This window comes from Camponotus floridanus, unplaced genomic scaffold, assembly GCF_003227725.1.
Source record: "Camponotus floridanus strain SB8 unplaced genomic scaffold, Cflo_v7.5 scaffold3, whole genome shotgun sequence".
NCBI classification, from domain to species: domain Eukaryota; kingdom Metazoa; phylum Arthropoda; class Insecta; order Hymenoptera; family Formicidae; genus Camponotus; species Camponotus floridanus.
The window spans coordinates 6,910,492-6,928,022 of record NW_020229436.1 but is presented as its reverse complement, the minus strand read 5'-3'; the positions used below and the strand labels follow the sequence as shown (position 1 = coordinate 6,928,022).

At 24.8% G+C, this 17,531-nt stretch overlaps 1 long non-coding RNA gene across 1 annotated transcript; it reads left to right on the top strand.

Moving 5' to 3' along the window:
• The first annotated feature begins 2,226 nt into the window (after window positions 1-2,226).
• On the top strand, window positions 2,227-8,319 carry LOC112638434. The gene is made up of 5 exons (XR_003122996.1): window positions 2,227-2,313; window positions 3,563-3,728; window positions 4,775-4,865; window positions 6,328-6,392; window positions 8,151-8,319. It is a non-coding gene; the product is annotated as an uncharacterized LOC112638434 (long non-coding RNA).
• The last annotated feature ends 9,212 nt before the right edge of the window (window positions 8,320-17,531 follow it).

Below are 17,531 nucleotides of genomic sequence, written 5' to 3'. Positions count from 1 at the left end.
TTACCGCATTTAACGAATGCTTCATTACCTATATAAGTATATATTTTGCATTAATATTAAAATGGCATGAAAATCAAGAGGAGTAAGGAGCAAGCAATGATCCTTCACATGTACATTAATTTATAATAATTATTCCGCATGGAAACTTAGATCGTTGACTGTAGTGATTCTATTCGTATATAGCCCAATAAAAAAATCGAAATTTGAGGGATTCATTGTATTCCGCTAGGATGTCTCACCTTGATGTTGTCCTGAACATTCTAAATAAAATAATCCGCGCGTACTTGCGATCGATAGCCAATAATAATCATGATCCTCTTAATTCTCAAGCTAATAAAAAATCGGACTTCGTGGACTCGCGAAACACCCTGCGTCTTCTTAGCGTCCAATCTTACTTCTCTGATCCTCCTTGCATCCTCATTACTTTCTTCTCGCATCATCATAAAATATTATATATATTTTAATAAAATATTATATAATTTGTAACAAATATTATGATAGTATCGTGATACTATCATGTATCTATACTAGCAGGTACCGTTGTGCGCCTAGCTAAAAGTCGGTGCTGATTGACGCGAGTTTACTCTATAATTACTTTATGAAACATTACAGAAAAAAATAGTTCAGGACTTTTCAACTCGATTTTTGATCAAGAATAATATTATGTAATTATTGGACGCTTTTTAAAATACATCTTATCAAAGTTGAGAAGTAACGCGTTACTTGCAACGCCATTACCGTTACCGTTACTTTCTTTCGGATAGTTATTTTTTTCTGTTTGTAATGGTAACAGTAACGTCGTTACATTTTTACAGTAATGGTAACGAATTTAACCGTTATTTTTATCGTTACTTTAATTTTGTAATCCTGGATAGTATCTCCTAAATAATTGCAAAATTTATTCCTTACAAAATAGTTTGCAAATATTTTGGAAATTTATATACATGCATGATGTTTTTCTCTGTATTTATAAAGCTAAATTACAAAAAATGAAAAATTGAATATGAAGAACGTCAATGATAGAATAATTTATAATTATCGAATATGTAAAAGCAATAATTATATTTTAAAATCAATTATAATAAATACTATAAAATAATAATTATAATTTAAAATAAATTAATTTAATTTTTATATTATATTATAAAAAGTAACGAATCGTTACTTTCTTAGTAACGATAACGATAACGAGATACTTTACACGAAAAGTAAAGGTAACGGTAACACGTTACTTTTTTGAAGTAACGTTCCCAACTCTGCATCTTACTATTGGCTCCTCGAATTTGTCGAAGGTATTGCAAAAATCTTAATCAAAAGTGTAATAGTCTGAACTAGAAAGATTTGCTTTGAAATCGATATGGATCCGCAATGTTCGCATGATTTGCGAATAAATCTCTAATATCGATTAAATATATTGTCGAAGTAAATCTGGTCCCATGCTCAGAAAATACATTGAATGACGTATTATTTTCAATTCCCGAGTAAAAGCTTCCAGATTTTCTCAGATTTATAAGTGACGTCTTTCGCCCATATTAAGTCATTTTGAAGTCCGTCAGTTAACAAATAATCCAAGAGCATCATTATTTGTGTAAAATTAAATATGTCAAATATATGTAAAATTAAACGTCAAAGTATTTAATTAAATAAATATGTATTTCATATTAATATATGTCATAGTAAAATATAATCAAAAATCGGAAACAAACAGTTAATAATATAAATAATAATTTGCTCGCGTTTCTTTATTTTGTTCATAACTTCCATGTGCAATATCGAATCCAAATTTGTCAAAACTATTTTTGGACACATATTTGTTATTTTATTTATATAATAAGAAAATATTGATTTTAGACATTAAATAACCATAAAACCACAACTAGGACAAGTAAATTGAGGTACAAACGGCGATGAATTATTTGCGGATAAGAAAGGAATAAAATTATGGAGAGATACAACTTTTTAATTGTTCTAAAATGTATTTCAAAATTACTTTAAAATTAAATATACAGATAGAACAAGAAAATTGATTTAAACATGTATTGACATTTTATTATGTTTATTCACTGATAAGACGCGTATTAACCTGATTTCTTATTATTTTGATTTTCAAAGTTGTTTCCATAACATGCTTATTACGATATCACATATCGAATGTTGCCATTTCTCGGTAGTATCCCAGAACAGTAAGATCAAGTTAATATAGATATATTTTCGATAAAACAAAATTTATGATAATAAAGAGTTAATTATACTTAATTTTTATCTAACATAAGGAACTAAATTCTGTGATCGATTGACATCATAATATACAAGGTAAGTTACAACAAAATAAAATACAAACCGTAGTATTTGTCTTCAGAGACAATCGTTTTTTTAAAGTTATCGTTTTTATAAAGATATTATAGCAAAAAGATTTTAATTTCACAAAAGCGTATATATTATTATATTATCTTAGAAATAAATTAAATTTAAAATAAAGCATTTAACAAAGAAATTTTTTTATTAAATGTCAATGTGGTTAAATCTAATCAAATTAAGTTTATGCTTGTTTAAACTGCTTTATTTAATACTGAATTTATTGAAATATATAACGAAAAATTATGATTCTTTTTCTTTAAAGCTCAATTTTTTAAATAAAGGATTATGTTATATTTTTTATATACTGTTTCTCTTTTTATACTCATAGTAATAATAGCAATAATTAAAGAAAATTTATAATTATAACTATGCAATATAAAAACTTGTGGGAAATATACGATGTGTCAAAAATGATGAATTTGAATAAATTTGAAAATTAATTAAAAAAACGATCTCTTCTTTGTATACTTTTTACTGGTATAATATACCTTATCATTTATGTACACTAAGAAAAATAACCGGTGAAAAGGTAACAAACGGATATTATCCGATTATTAATCGATCACTTTAATCGAAAAAAAAAGAAACCGATCAGATATGCAGTCAGAAAATATCAATCGATCGGATATCTGATCAGAAAGTTCAAATTCGGAACTTTCCTATCAGATATCCGATTAAAGTGATCGGTTAATAATCGAATAATATCCGTTCGTTACCTTTCCACCGGTTATTTTTCTCAGTGTAAGACTTATAAAAGAATAACATTATATAACATTATGTATTATACGACATATAATGCCGCAAATTTAGTTTTGTTAAGTTTTTCTCTCGAAACTTATCCTTTATTCTACTTACATAATAAGAAAATATTTTGACTTTATAGACATTTAATATAAAAAAGTCTATAATATCTGGCCAATAAGTTAAAGTATAAAAAGGATGAAATGATTTGTTTGTTTATAAGAAAGAAAATAATATTCTAAATAATATTACAATTTTTAAAAATAATACTATTATTACAATCTTTTTATTTCTTCAATGTTTTCAAAAATAATTACTTTAAAATTAAATATACAGTGCGGAGTATAAATTTAATCAAATATTTATACCTTCTTGTTTATTGATTAATAAGATTCTTATTAAAATTGGCTTCACATTGTCTTCATTTTAAAATTTGTTTTAATTACATGTTTATTATGATCAGGTATCGCACGTTGTTACATCTCGGTAGTTTTCTAGAAAGTCAAGATCAGATTAATACCGATATATTTCTTATCAATATTGATACTATATATGGTAACAACGAGCCAACTACACTTAATTATTATCAAAAAACTAAATTCTAATCGGCAAACAATTATATACGAGAGGTGAGTTAGTATAAAAACAAAATATCTAATACCACAACCGTATTTAAAAATATATAAAATATATTATATATGATGAGGACAATTTAAATAATTTTAAAATACAATCATATATAAAACAAATATAATTCTTCTTGTCAAAAATGCCTATCTTTTACAAAATTGTTATTATATTATAAAATTTTAATTTTTGAAGCGTATATTATTATATTATTTTTTAAATAAAGAAACAATTTAATTTAAAATTATGACGAATAAAGAAATTTTTTATTAAATGTGTAAGCATGATTAAACTTAATCAAATTAATATATTTGCGCACGTCAAAATATATTAAAAGATTATAATTCTTTTATCCTAAGGCTATATTTTATTAATAAAAAATGATATGACATTTTTTACTTACTCTTCTCTATCTTATATATAATAAAAGCAATAATTACAGCAGATTTTTTGTTATATGTGTGTGTGTGTGTGTGTGTGTGTGTGTGTGTGTGTGTGTGTGTGTGTGTGTGTGTGTGTGGGTGTGGGTGTGTGTGTGTGTGTGTGTGTGTGTGTGTGTGTGTGTGTGTGTGTGTGTGTGTGTGTGTGTGTGTGTGTGTGTGTGTACACATACGTATAAATTATTTTATTTGCCTCTTTTTTCAAGAAAAAAAGATGTTTACGTAGATATATAAAACGAATGAAAGAGAGAAAAAAAGTGACATGGCAATCCTAAAAGCATTAAATTGCAGTCTAATATTCATTGTCGCGGCGGTTCCTTTTATTGATGCAGAATTATACGAACCGCGACATTATAACATCCACTTTATACTACATGACAATCAAGTCTTCCATGGCGAATACAATGTCAGCATTTATATTCCTGATGACACGCAACATATATATTTTTATACAGAAAATCTGTCTATAATTACAACTACTGTAACAAACAATACCCAAATATCTAAAGAAAATGAAGGAAAAGATTTTCCCCATAGGCCTAAGAAATTTATCTATGACACTGAAACGTATATAACCACCATTTCCTTTCCATATATTTTATCATCAGGAAGCTACACTCTGTATATGAAGTTTTCCGGTATTTTTGGTGAAAATGGAGGCTTTAGAACTTTCTACATGAATCAACAAGGTGATAGAATGTGAGTAATTTTTAAATGATTTAAGTGTTATAAATACGATTCCTGCGGTAATTATGCATAAAATGGGCCCACCTTCGAACAAATTTGTTATTGACGTATGTTGTGTAGATGTTATCCCTGATTAACATTCTGAAGGTTTTAACCGGCGGTCGTTCTTTATTCAAAAGTTATTAACAAATAAATGTGAGAAATATTAATATAAAGATTCTATTTTATTTATTTATCAATTTCCTTTATTTTTAAATATGTTATAGGTGTGTGTGTGTGTGTGTGTGTGTGTGTGTGTGTGTGTACACATACATTTGTGATATTTTTAAATTGTATTAAATTCTATATAAATTAAATTGTTTACCTTTTTTTATTTACTTTTAATTTACCTTTTTTGTATTTTTTTTAACTTGCGAGTTTAACCGCCATTTTTAAGTTTCATATTCATGTTCAGGAGGTAAAAATACATAGGAATTGGGTATTCTTACCCATTAATAAATGTTCAAAAAAATAATCTTTTCGAATTACAACACAAAAAAATCCTTTAAATGGTCCTCATGTAAATCAAGTAATAGAATAAAGGCTATCATAGACCAAGCACAGCGCAGGTGGTAAAGCGAGACAGAAAATTTCTTAAAAATAATTCTTTATAGATTCAATAAATTCATACATTACATACATACAAACGTTTCGGTCCCTCTTTAGTGTGACAAATTAATATACTAATGTGACATATCGAAAATATAAAAATATAAAATAGAAATATAAATATTATTATACAGGTTCAAATGGTAAAATTTAAAAAAAATATAAACACAGTCGAACAAAGGAATACCGTTAGACATTTAAAATAAAGGCAAAATAAAAACGCAAAAAATCCGCGGCGCAGTACAATATTCATTACAAAAACGTCACGATGTTACCTAAAAATCTTCTCTATTCTTACCCATTATTTCATATAGGTGAGTATTCCGAACGTTCACCTTTTCTTTGTATTTATCATTTTTATCCTATATCTCCAAAGCTATTCGAGTCCGACCCTTATATATATATATGAAATTACTTGGAAAGATCTTCCCTATAACATATTTAAAAATAAAGCAAATCGGAGAGGGGGCCACTTTTATGCATAAATATTTTAATAACTTTTAAATAAAGAACGACCGCCGACTAAAACCTTCAGAATATTAATTAGAGATATGAGCTTGACAACATATGTCAATGACACATTTGTACGAGGGTAGGCTCTTTTTACACAATTACCGCATTATGATAAAATATACATATTAATAATTGTAATATGAAATATACATATTATTCTTTTAATGATATTTTTATTAGTTTTGATATACATTTGTATATATTTGCATATATTTTCTATTTATCATTCTTTCTCTTTTAATTTCTAATAACTGAAAATATTTCTTTAATTAAAAACATTTTGTTATTAAAAATATATTGTTACATATGCTAGGAGTTTAGCAGCAACGCATTATCACACATTTGGGACTCGAAGATTATTTCCACTTTTGAAGGATAGTATGTATGCTAGTTATAATATTTCTATAAAGCATCATGCAAACTACATAACTTTATCAAATATGCCTATGTGTGAAGTAAATATGGATGAAAATAATATGCAATGAATACTCTTCAAAACTACTCCTGTAATGCCCGTTAATTTCATAGCGGCGGGAATAGTTCGTCTTGCCTTTATTGCAAGTTGGTATATCACATTGTTTTGTAGAACAGACATGTTTCCTTATGTGCAATTTGCACATACAGTTGTTGAAAATATTACGCAGTTTTTAGATAACATGTGTCCGTACATCGGAAAAAGTCTGAAAACAAATTATATCGCGATTCCTAATTTTCACGACATATCAAATGAAGAAAATATAAAGTTCGGATTCGTTCTTTATAGGTAGACATATTTTGATTTAAAAAAAATTTCTGCATCAAAACTTAATATTTTTTTCTCCATATATTTAATATTATAAAATTTAATGTCTATGTGTGTATATGTAATTGAAATGTGTATAGGAGAGACCGTGGACAAAAGTAACATTTTTTGTATTATAGGTCACTAATTAATTATCATTAGAGGTGTAACAAAAAAGATTATATATAAAAATAATACATAGATTTTAATAAGTACGTTGATTGTTACTTTTATTTTGGGGGCCTCAGGACGAAAGTAACATAGTCTGGAGATAAAAGTAACAGTTCTTACTTTTGGGAAAATAAAATAACTATTTCCAATTTAAGGCAACTTTTATTATATTCTTTCATTAAGCAAGATAACTTTTATTATAAATTTGTATTATAATAAAAAACAAAATAAATATTTATTTTTATAATTTTTGAAAAACTTACAAAAGAAATAATCTTCGTTAAGCAAAATAATTATAAATAGTATCATTAAATAGTTATACTTAATATCACATCAATTTTGTACTTTTTTATGTCTAAATAATAGTTTAATTCTAAATAATAGTGTAAAAATTGTATGATAACTATTTATAAACAAAAATTGGTATCTATTCCGAATCACAATTATGGCATACGTAATAAGAATCGCCTTTGGTACAAACATTATGGGACCAGCCCTTATGCTCTAAGCATTAAAACATGTTACTTTCGTTCACAGAGTCTCGTGTTACTTTTGTCCTCAAACACATTTTTTTAGAATAAAAGCATTATAATCTAAATATGATGCAAGACTTACAATTAGTCAAATCAACTATATAAACTTATGAATACATTTTCGAAGAACGCACCGCAAATAATTACGCTAATATATACACATTAATTAGGCATAGATACAATAAAACTAAAACAAGAAGTACTTAGGTGAATAATGCAAATACGCTAATTTCACTCCTGAATGTGAAACCGTCATGATCATTCTAGAACTAATAGCTAAAGAGAAAGAGAATAGAAGTGTACGCGTTTGACTATATAGTACAAATTATTCAACATATTGTGTAGTTTAGTAGGAGGCTTGTTACCTTCATGACGCTGTTAATTTTGTCTCCGGTCTTTCTTAATACATTTTTTATAACTTTTTCGTTTATTGCACATTTTTACTGTATTTCTGAAAGATGTCGCTATCACAAAATCTGATTAAGATCACACGAAGTGATTACGAAATATAATTAATCTCTTATATAACTTTTGTATAATTATATTCATAACAACGATTCTCTAAAAGCGTGTCTGGTGATTATGCAACTGACAATGAGTAGCTAAAAAAGGATTCTCGACTTTATTGCAATATTTGTGAATTATTTTTAGAGAAGCAGATATTATCTTTAATCAAAAAACGGATGATGAGATGCGCAAAATTGAAATAGTGCGAGTAATAAGCTATAAGGTGACACATGAATGGTTTTATAATGCAATCGATCCTAAGTGGGAACCCTGGTTAAGCAAAGGTCTTTCTACGTTCATTGGAATTTATGCCGCAGAAGGTTATTTATATATTTAGCGTTAATAGTATTTCAGTCTCACACGTACATAATCAGAGTAATATAAAAATATTCATATTTCTATGTACAAAGAGCAATATATTTTTATTTGTTTATTTATATTATACTAATTTAAATCAAAATTTTTTTATAAAACTTGTGTGATCTATAACAATGATTAGTCAAAACTTGTCCCATAAGCAAGAACACTTTGGTTATATATATATATATATTAGGCATATGTACTTTTAAATATCTTTAAAAATATATACTTTGAAATGACTTCGTTGAATATATTTTGTTATACATAATAAGAAAAACTGAATGTATACGATGTATACGATGTGTGTAAATTTTTTGTAATATACGAGTATTGTAATAGTTTTAATGTATGGTGCTTTTGATTATATATTTGTTTAATTATATCAAAATCTTTTCGCGCCCAGACATTTCCGCATTTTCGGATACAAGATTTCTTTGTGATTCAAATGCAACATGATGTTCTTCATTGGGGCACCAAAGATACATGGCCGCTCACAATCGAATCAGAATTCAATAGTTCTTTTGAAATTCCTTGTTACATCAAGGGTAATTAAATAAATTATTGTTCATAAATTCTAAATGTTATATATAAAACGTTATAATAAAATAAGTAACTTACTTAGTAGTAATTTATTTATATTATTAATTATATTATTAATATTATTAATTATTTAAGCATTGACGTTTACCAGAAAAGTATAATTAAAATTAACTTTTATTTATTATACATATAAGTCAGTTACGTTTATGAATTTATATATTCAAATCATATAGCAAATTTATTTTATATATACTATATTTTACTTTATTATGTTAATTTTCGTAGCAAGCATTATGTTTCGCACATTCCAAATTATATTTACCGAAAAGTTGTTGCAGTCTGGTATGAAGTATTTACGAGATCAGTGAGTAATATGTATAGATTTCAATATAATTACATTATAAATTTAAATACACAATTTTAAATGATTTTTTACTTTGATTTTATTTATAATTACTTTTTGTGTCACTTTTTGAAATTTTTTAAAAATTTATTTATGTTTATTTCCCAAACTTTCTTTATTCTTTTCGTGTTTCTAATTTTATTTGTACTTAATTTCTACTAATAATTTCGAAACTTTTTAATTTTTTACGTGTTAAATTTTAACTTCTACTTTATTTTCATACTGATTATTATTTTAATTTTCTTTTCTATTCATCTATTTTAATTTTCTTCATTTTAATTTTTTTTTAACTTCTTCTTTCATTTCCCTGTTTTTAATTCCTGTTTTTTAAAAAAGTCCTCTTTTATATTCTCTATTTATGTCTTTCTGTGACACATTTATCTTTTTCATTTTTATTTTATTTCTTTTTATTTTCTATTTACCCTTAATACTTTCCTTATCGTTCCAATTTCATTTGATATAATTTTCACTATTTTCTCTTTTCTTTCATTTTTGCTTTGTGTGAAAATCTTAATTTTTCAATACCTTTTTAAGATATTTTCTTTTATTAATTTTTTCTTATCATTTACCCATTTGAATTTTTTAGTTTTTACGTAAGCGAAACTATTTTCTTGAACGTTTTGCAATCTGTCTTGGATAAATCTTCTGGAAATCGTTCTTATCATATAAACAGAATAGCTAACTGGACACAGTTAAATTATTACCCTGTGATAAATATGGAAAGAATTTATAATACTAACTTGTTGAACATATCAGTGAAAAATTTTACAAATATATGGATACACGTGAACTTTACTACGCGGACGCATTCCGCTTTAAGGAAAATTTTGCCAACATTATGGCTAGGACCAAATAATTCGTACCAATTACAAACTATAGATTTCATAAACCAGAGTGACTGGATACTAGCTAATTTACAACAAAGTGGTAAATACTGAACGATAAATTTTTTATACTTTTACATATAGTTGCTCTCTAAAAATTCATATTTTCTTTAAAAAATATTTAAGTGTTAAGTAATAAAGTAATCATATAATAAGATAATAAGGGAAGCATATTTATTATTTATATTTATTATTATTATAAAATATTTTATGAGATGTTTTATGGTTTATGTAAAGTTTTGTAAACTTAAAGTATTAAATATCACATAAATTTTTCAATTTTTGGCTATCCTTATAACTTTTTATGAGAAATATTGTGAGGAATTGATTTATAGAGAATTATAGTAATTCTATTTTAAAAAACCAAGGTTTTCCTTGACACCTACACCCAAGAAGCAGTTAATTTTCTTATCTTCTTATCCTCCCCAAACCCTACAACTTTTATTTGAAACATTCTTTTTCAAAACGGCTGTTTTCGAGTCATTACTATATGAAAGATAATCTTGTATAATTCAATGTATGTTATTTAAATTATAGAAATAGTAAATTTTGACGTCAATTTATTAATTAGAGAGAGCATATTTTTCTTAGGTATTTAATAATGATTAAAAATAATATCGAATAATTTTATTTTTGGATAATTTATTATATTAATCTTGATATTATTAATCTAAAATATATTTACACATACATATGTAGAAAACAGCTAATTTTCCTCTAATTAATTATATTTGCTAAATTATGTCTTCAGTTATAATAAAATTTTATGCGCGATCTAAAAATTGTATATACATTTAAATGTTACACGTAACAAAGTATATAAGAATTTTCTTTGTTGATTAGCACGAATGTAGTCAAAATAAATTTAAGTTGACATTTCTAAAATATAACTCTCTAAATATTTTGATTTATCAACGTGATGATTTAATATTTTCAATCCATAACCTTCTTCTAATGATAATCGCAATTTTTAATATAAAATTTCTAATACATTTTTTTATACGCTTTGAAAATAAGAAGCCAAAAGATATTTTAAATTGTTGATTTTATATTACACACACACACACACACACACACACACACACACACACACACACACACACACACACACACACACACACACACACACACATATTTGACAAATTTAATAAAAAAATTCAATTTAATTCAGAATTTATTTATCAAATAGGATCCTATCGCGTCAATTATGATGCCGAAAATTGGAATAGGCTTTCGAAATACCTGAACTCCAATTCCTATAGAACAATACATGTTCTGGACCGCGCTAAAATCATCGACGACACATTTCATTTTCTGATGACAGGTCAACTAAATTTTACCATATTCTTAAATATTTCACATTATCTACGGCGAGATACAGATTATATCGCATGGTATCCTATGTTTAAAAATTTGGAATATATGTCGGGTTTCTTTGCATTTCCAGAAAGCGTACCAATAAAGGTATAAATGATATTAGTTTGTATAAGGAGAAAAACGTGTGTTTCAACAATATACACAACATGTATACTTTAAAATTTTATATTTTAAAGTTTTTTTTTGATAAAATATGGATGAATATATACGCAATGTTTAATTGTCCAAAGCTTTAAATTTTCATGCAACCTTTTGTTTCGTATTAGGAAGAATAATAATAAATATTAAAATGTATTAATTAGTGTATTAAATAATAATTATGCATTTATTGTTTTAACCATATAAAAATATTATTGATTATTTGTATAACGTTTTAAATAATAGCATATGCGTGCAAAAAAACTTTATCAAATTTTATCAATTCTTTTATAATATATATATTAATACAAAAATATATATATTTTGTAGAAGGAAATAATGGAACTATTGAGTTTTATTTTATTAAAAATAAAATATCCCAATTTTAAATCAAATACAACCCAGGAGAGCATTTTCACTAAATGTTTGAGACAAGAGGCTGCAAGATGGTTATGTAATATAGGTCATGAGTATTGCTTGTCAAAAGCAAATAATGAATTAAAATGGTATCTTTTCAATCGTACCAAATTTTCACCAAACAAGTAATTATTTTTTTAATTAATTATTTTTTGCAATTGTTTTTCAATCAGGATCATTTTATAAACACATTTCTCTCGTACTACTTTGTGAAATATTTGAAAAATTATGTTATCAAGAGATAAAATTACAAATTTTAATAATCTATTATATTTTATTCCGAATATCGTAGAATTTGGATTGGATGGGAAGAATGGACATTCTGCAATGGTTTGATGAAAGAGAATAATAGTATTTGGATGCAGGTGTATGACGTATATTTGAAAGAATCAAATTCTAGTGTTTTAAAATTTTTAGCTTGTTCCAACAGTTCTTCAATCATTGTCCAATATATACGATTAACAACTAATATGACATCTATCGATCATATAAACAGTTTTTGTTCTATTGTTGCGAGGCATGCAAGCAATATCCAAATACTTGATTTCATATTATACAATTTGGAAACAATAAAATCCACGTAATAGTATAACTTTTATGAAAATATGTAATAATTGTGCAATTGTAAAGATTTGCTCCACTTGTTAAAGTTACATTATAGGACTGTTGTTTTGTTTTATAGACATATGGATGTTATTCCAGTATTAACTATGATCATTAACCATGTATATTCTAAGCAACAAATTGATCAGGTAAATTCTATATACTTATATATGGGCTTATATGCACAACATGTACATGCACATATATAAAATTATTTATAAATTTCTATAATATATCTATTACACAACATTATATGTAAAAATTTTTTTAATTTAACTTGTTGATCTCTTTTGATATCATTCTAAATTTCTTCAAACGTTTTGTTGCATAATCACACTAAAGACAAATTATACCATATGAAATTTTATTGTATTATAACGTAGAATTGCTTACATATTAATCTAAAAGGCAATTTGTTTTAGATCAAGGAATACGTAAAAAGTAATATTCAGCAAATTCTAAAATCTTCAGTATCTCTTCTCATTAATAATAGTCAAAACAATGATGAGGTAAATTTCATAAGTTTATATATTTAATTATTAATTTCTTATTATTAAGCTTATTTATCTTTACGTATCACATTACTATTTCATCTTATTTATTCTAATAACTAGAAATTGTGACAGACTTTTATAATATGAAAAGAAATTATTGTTGAAATAAATGTTAAAATAATTCGTTTTAGATAATTAAATCCTTGCATAAAAAGAATATGGAGAGTATAATAATGTATTTAAACCGCAAATTAGAACTACGTTGGAATCAAATAATAAGGAGGCAATCAAATAATAAGGAGGCAATCAAATAATAAGGAGGCAATTGCACGAATATCGATATCTTAAAAAAGGTGTTGATAATATTTTCAAAGCACTTGCCTAATTAATCAATTAAACCAGGAAAAGGTAGCGAAATGTAATGTATGCACATATTTACTTTTAACATATGAATAGTTCTTATATTTCAATTATTTATTTTGATTAATGTATTCACGAATAAAATAAATATATAGTCGTAATAGAATAAAAAGTTAATGAGTTCTATTTAAACAGTGATAATAAACATTATCATGTCTTCATTCTTTGGCGAGCTTTATAAGCGGTTTTTCTCACTATTTATCTGTTTCTCAAAGTATATGCGATAATTAAAAAAGAATACTTTTTTCAAGATAAATTGATATGTGTTATATATTGATGTGTGTTATATAATATGTATTATGTAATGCACATATGAAATATTTCACAATTATTATATACAAGTTTTATAAAAGATTCTTAAAATAATAATTATAAATTCAAAGAATTAATGATTAATGATAATTATTTTTATTGAGCAGAGTATGAAGAACAATGTGCTGGTAGATGTAATTTTATTGTACTCTACATAAGAAAGAAGTATATAATATAATATGTTGAACGAGCGTGTCAAATAATCATTACAACAGAAGTAATATGAAGTAAGAATGATATCGATTGAATAATGCAAAAGGTAGAGAGATAACTACATCTGACGCAATGTATAAAAAAGAGCTAAAAAGGGCAATTATAATTGTAATTATAACTATAGCAGCGCAGTGGTAGTAAAAAATAAATCTTCATCAATTTTTTATGATAATTACATTAGCTCCAGAAAAAAAAGAGAGTAAGAAATAAGCAAGCGTATGGTACATAAACTATAATGAATAAAAATAAATAGATTAAAATAAAATATCATAAGTTCTGTACTGAATTAGATTCAACAAATTGATTTCGACTTAACTTAGTTTCTCTGTCGAATTTAGAATTCAAAAGTTTTGTTGTCAGATTAAATTCAATACAGATGATATTTTAGAATGATTATTTTATTTAAAAAATTTAGAACAAATTACATATTTTAATTCTTCTAATTAATAGAAAAATTTTTTAATGTAAAAAAAACAACTTATTCTCTCAGTTCGAAGGTTTCTAAGGCTTTTAAAATTCTAGATTAATTTCAAAAATTTATCGTGCTTGCTGCACGCAAGGTATCAGTAGTATATCATATGTATACATGTGGCGCAAATATTCGAAATCTGTAATTTGATGTTTCTAATAGAAAATGAATTAAAATTAAGTTTATATTAAAATTCACAAAAAGCTTAAATGTTATACATTTAGTATGTTATTTGAATTGGTATAATATAAAATTATTCATTATCTATTAGATATATATGTATGTGTATCTATGTATGTATAAACTTATAATGTGAAAAATTTGATGAACATAAGAAAATTTATTATCTATAAATGTTACATCTTCTTTCCATTTACTATATAGATATATTATCTTAGTGTTTACGTAATATTGACAAAAATATGACATATTATATTATGAAATTTGTTTTTTTTCCAAACTTGTTTTTTATTCTATTAATTCTATTTTTTTCTATTTTCTATTCCTTTATTATTAAAAAATTATTATTAATTTTAGACAATCAAAAAAAATATATTAGAAATATTTACTTACGTTGATCATTAAATTGCGATACAAGCGATGACAAAACTAATAGGAAAATTGTGTACAAATTGTAATATTGTTCCTATAAAAATTAATAATATCATGTATGCACTCATTTTATAATTATTTTTGATAGAAAGATTATAAAAATTACGAATATGTTTTACTCTATCTACGATAAAAATATGCATTGTTAATAATATTAAAAAAGTCTATAAAAAAGGTTCAGGCTTAAAAAATAAAAAGTATATACTTTGCAAAAATACATGTCATTGTATACCTTGAGGAACATGTATTTAAAATAATTTTAATATAAAATTTTATAATAAAATTTATAAATAGTTTATAAAGTTTTAATTCATGAATATTCCAATAAAAAGAAATTTAAAAAGAACTTTTATAAATTAAATGTTTAATCTTACAAATGTAAGAAACAAGATTTTAAAATTTATCTTAAAAATTTTCATTCAAAATTACATCATAAAACAATATTCTTAAATAATTAAATCAGTTTTTAAATATTTAATCAAAAAAGTGTATTATCAATTTGATAAATGTATTATATCAATTTACTTGCTAGTCTTCTTTCAATCTTATTTCATGGATTTAATTACTCACATACGAATATCGGTGTTCTGACGTTTTTTAAAAGTCAGTTTATTGGAGGTTAAATTATTAATATCTTGCGATTAAAACAATTAATGCCGTTTGTATAAGAAGTGTAAATATTTGCATATTATTTATATATATTCTTTTCATTTAGAAGGTAAATTTAGTATATTTAAACATCTAACTGTATCTCTTAAAAAATTATTATTTGAAGATTTTAAAGACATTTATATCTACATTTAAATAATTTTCACAAATAATTTATAACATTTGAGATATAATATTTCTTTAAATGAAATCAGTATATCTGAAATCTTGTATCTTAATCAAGAACATCTCGTTTCTCAGAAATCATACATTCATCATTATTGTGGTATCGTATGTATATATATATATATATATACATATATATATATATATATATATAAAAGAAATGTACACACACACACAAGTCAACACTTGGATCACGATCTCTGGTAAGGTCTCAACATACATTATGATATAAAATTAATTATTCGCATTTAACAATTAATATATCTCGTCTTGCTAATTATAATATTTGTTTTAAATTTTGATTATAAACAATAAAATTATCAATATAAATTTATTGCGATTTTTTTATATTGTAAAATTCGTGCTTTAAGTTCTAACGATTCATCGATACGCACGTTTATCATTTATATATTTAATTGTCATACATTATTTAGAGTACGCAATATTTCATTATTGCAATTTCAATGTTCGTTATGTCTTAATAAATTCGAAATGTCGAGCATGTTAAAATTAGAAACAGAATCGATCAAAAGGTATAGTTTTGATGTATATATGTTATAACAATAATTAAAAGTTTTCATTTTAATGACTTTTAATAAGATTATTCAGCATTAATTCTACTCTTTAATATATTATTGATTTATTAGCGAAATATTCAAGAGAAAAATGTTGATTTTATTTGCCAAGGGCAAATAGGGAAATATTGAAAATTCTTAAATGTGATTTAACAGAATTATTATAGTTTTTGTACGACTGTAGAAAGTATATGGATAATAAATATAAACATTTTGGTCTTCGCGCAATTTTATATTTAGGAAGATAGAGCTTATTATTATGAATTATTTTTCAAATATTTTAATTTTTAGAGATATAATATTAATGAAATTATATATCATATTTTCGATTAAAAATTTATTATAGAAATTTTGTGTGTGTGTGTGTGTGTGTGTGTGTGTGTGTGTGTGTGTGTGTGTGTGTGTGTGTGTGTGTGTGTGTGTGTGATATAGTTTATTAATCAAAATATAATTTTATTCCTTTTTTCCTCGTATTTTTGATTCCCCAGTATATTTAATATTTTTATATATCTTGTTACTTTTATTATTTTCCTTATAAATATATTTATTTCGAGACCAATAATTAATTGCTAAAAGATTAGGTTCTATTTTCTCCGTTTGACTAAAATATGTGTTGTCATATAAACACAACAAGATTTCGATGTATAAGATACATGTCTCTTTTACAGATTATTGATACAGCATCATAATATTAATAGTGAGAGCTGAAAAAGATTCGATAAAAAAAATTGTAATCTCGAATCTTTTGAAGAAAAGCGATAAAAAAGTATTAACGATATATTTTAAGGATAATGCAAATGCAAGTGAACGTTTTATGTTATATTCCTTCACAGTTATTTTTGTTTCTATCTTAGCACATTAGGTAAAATGATAA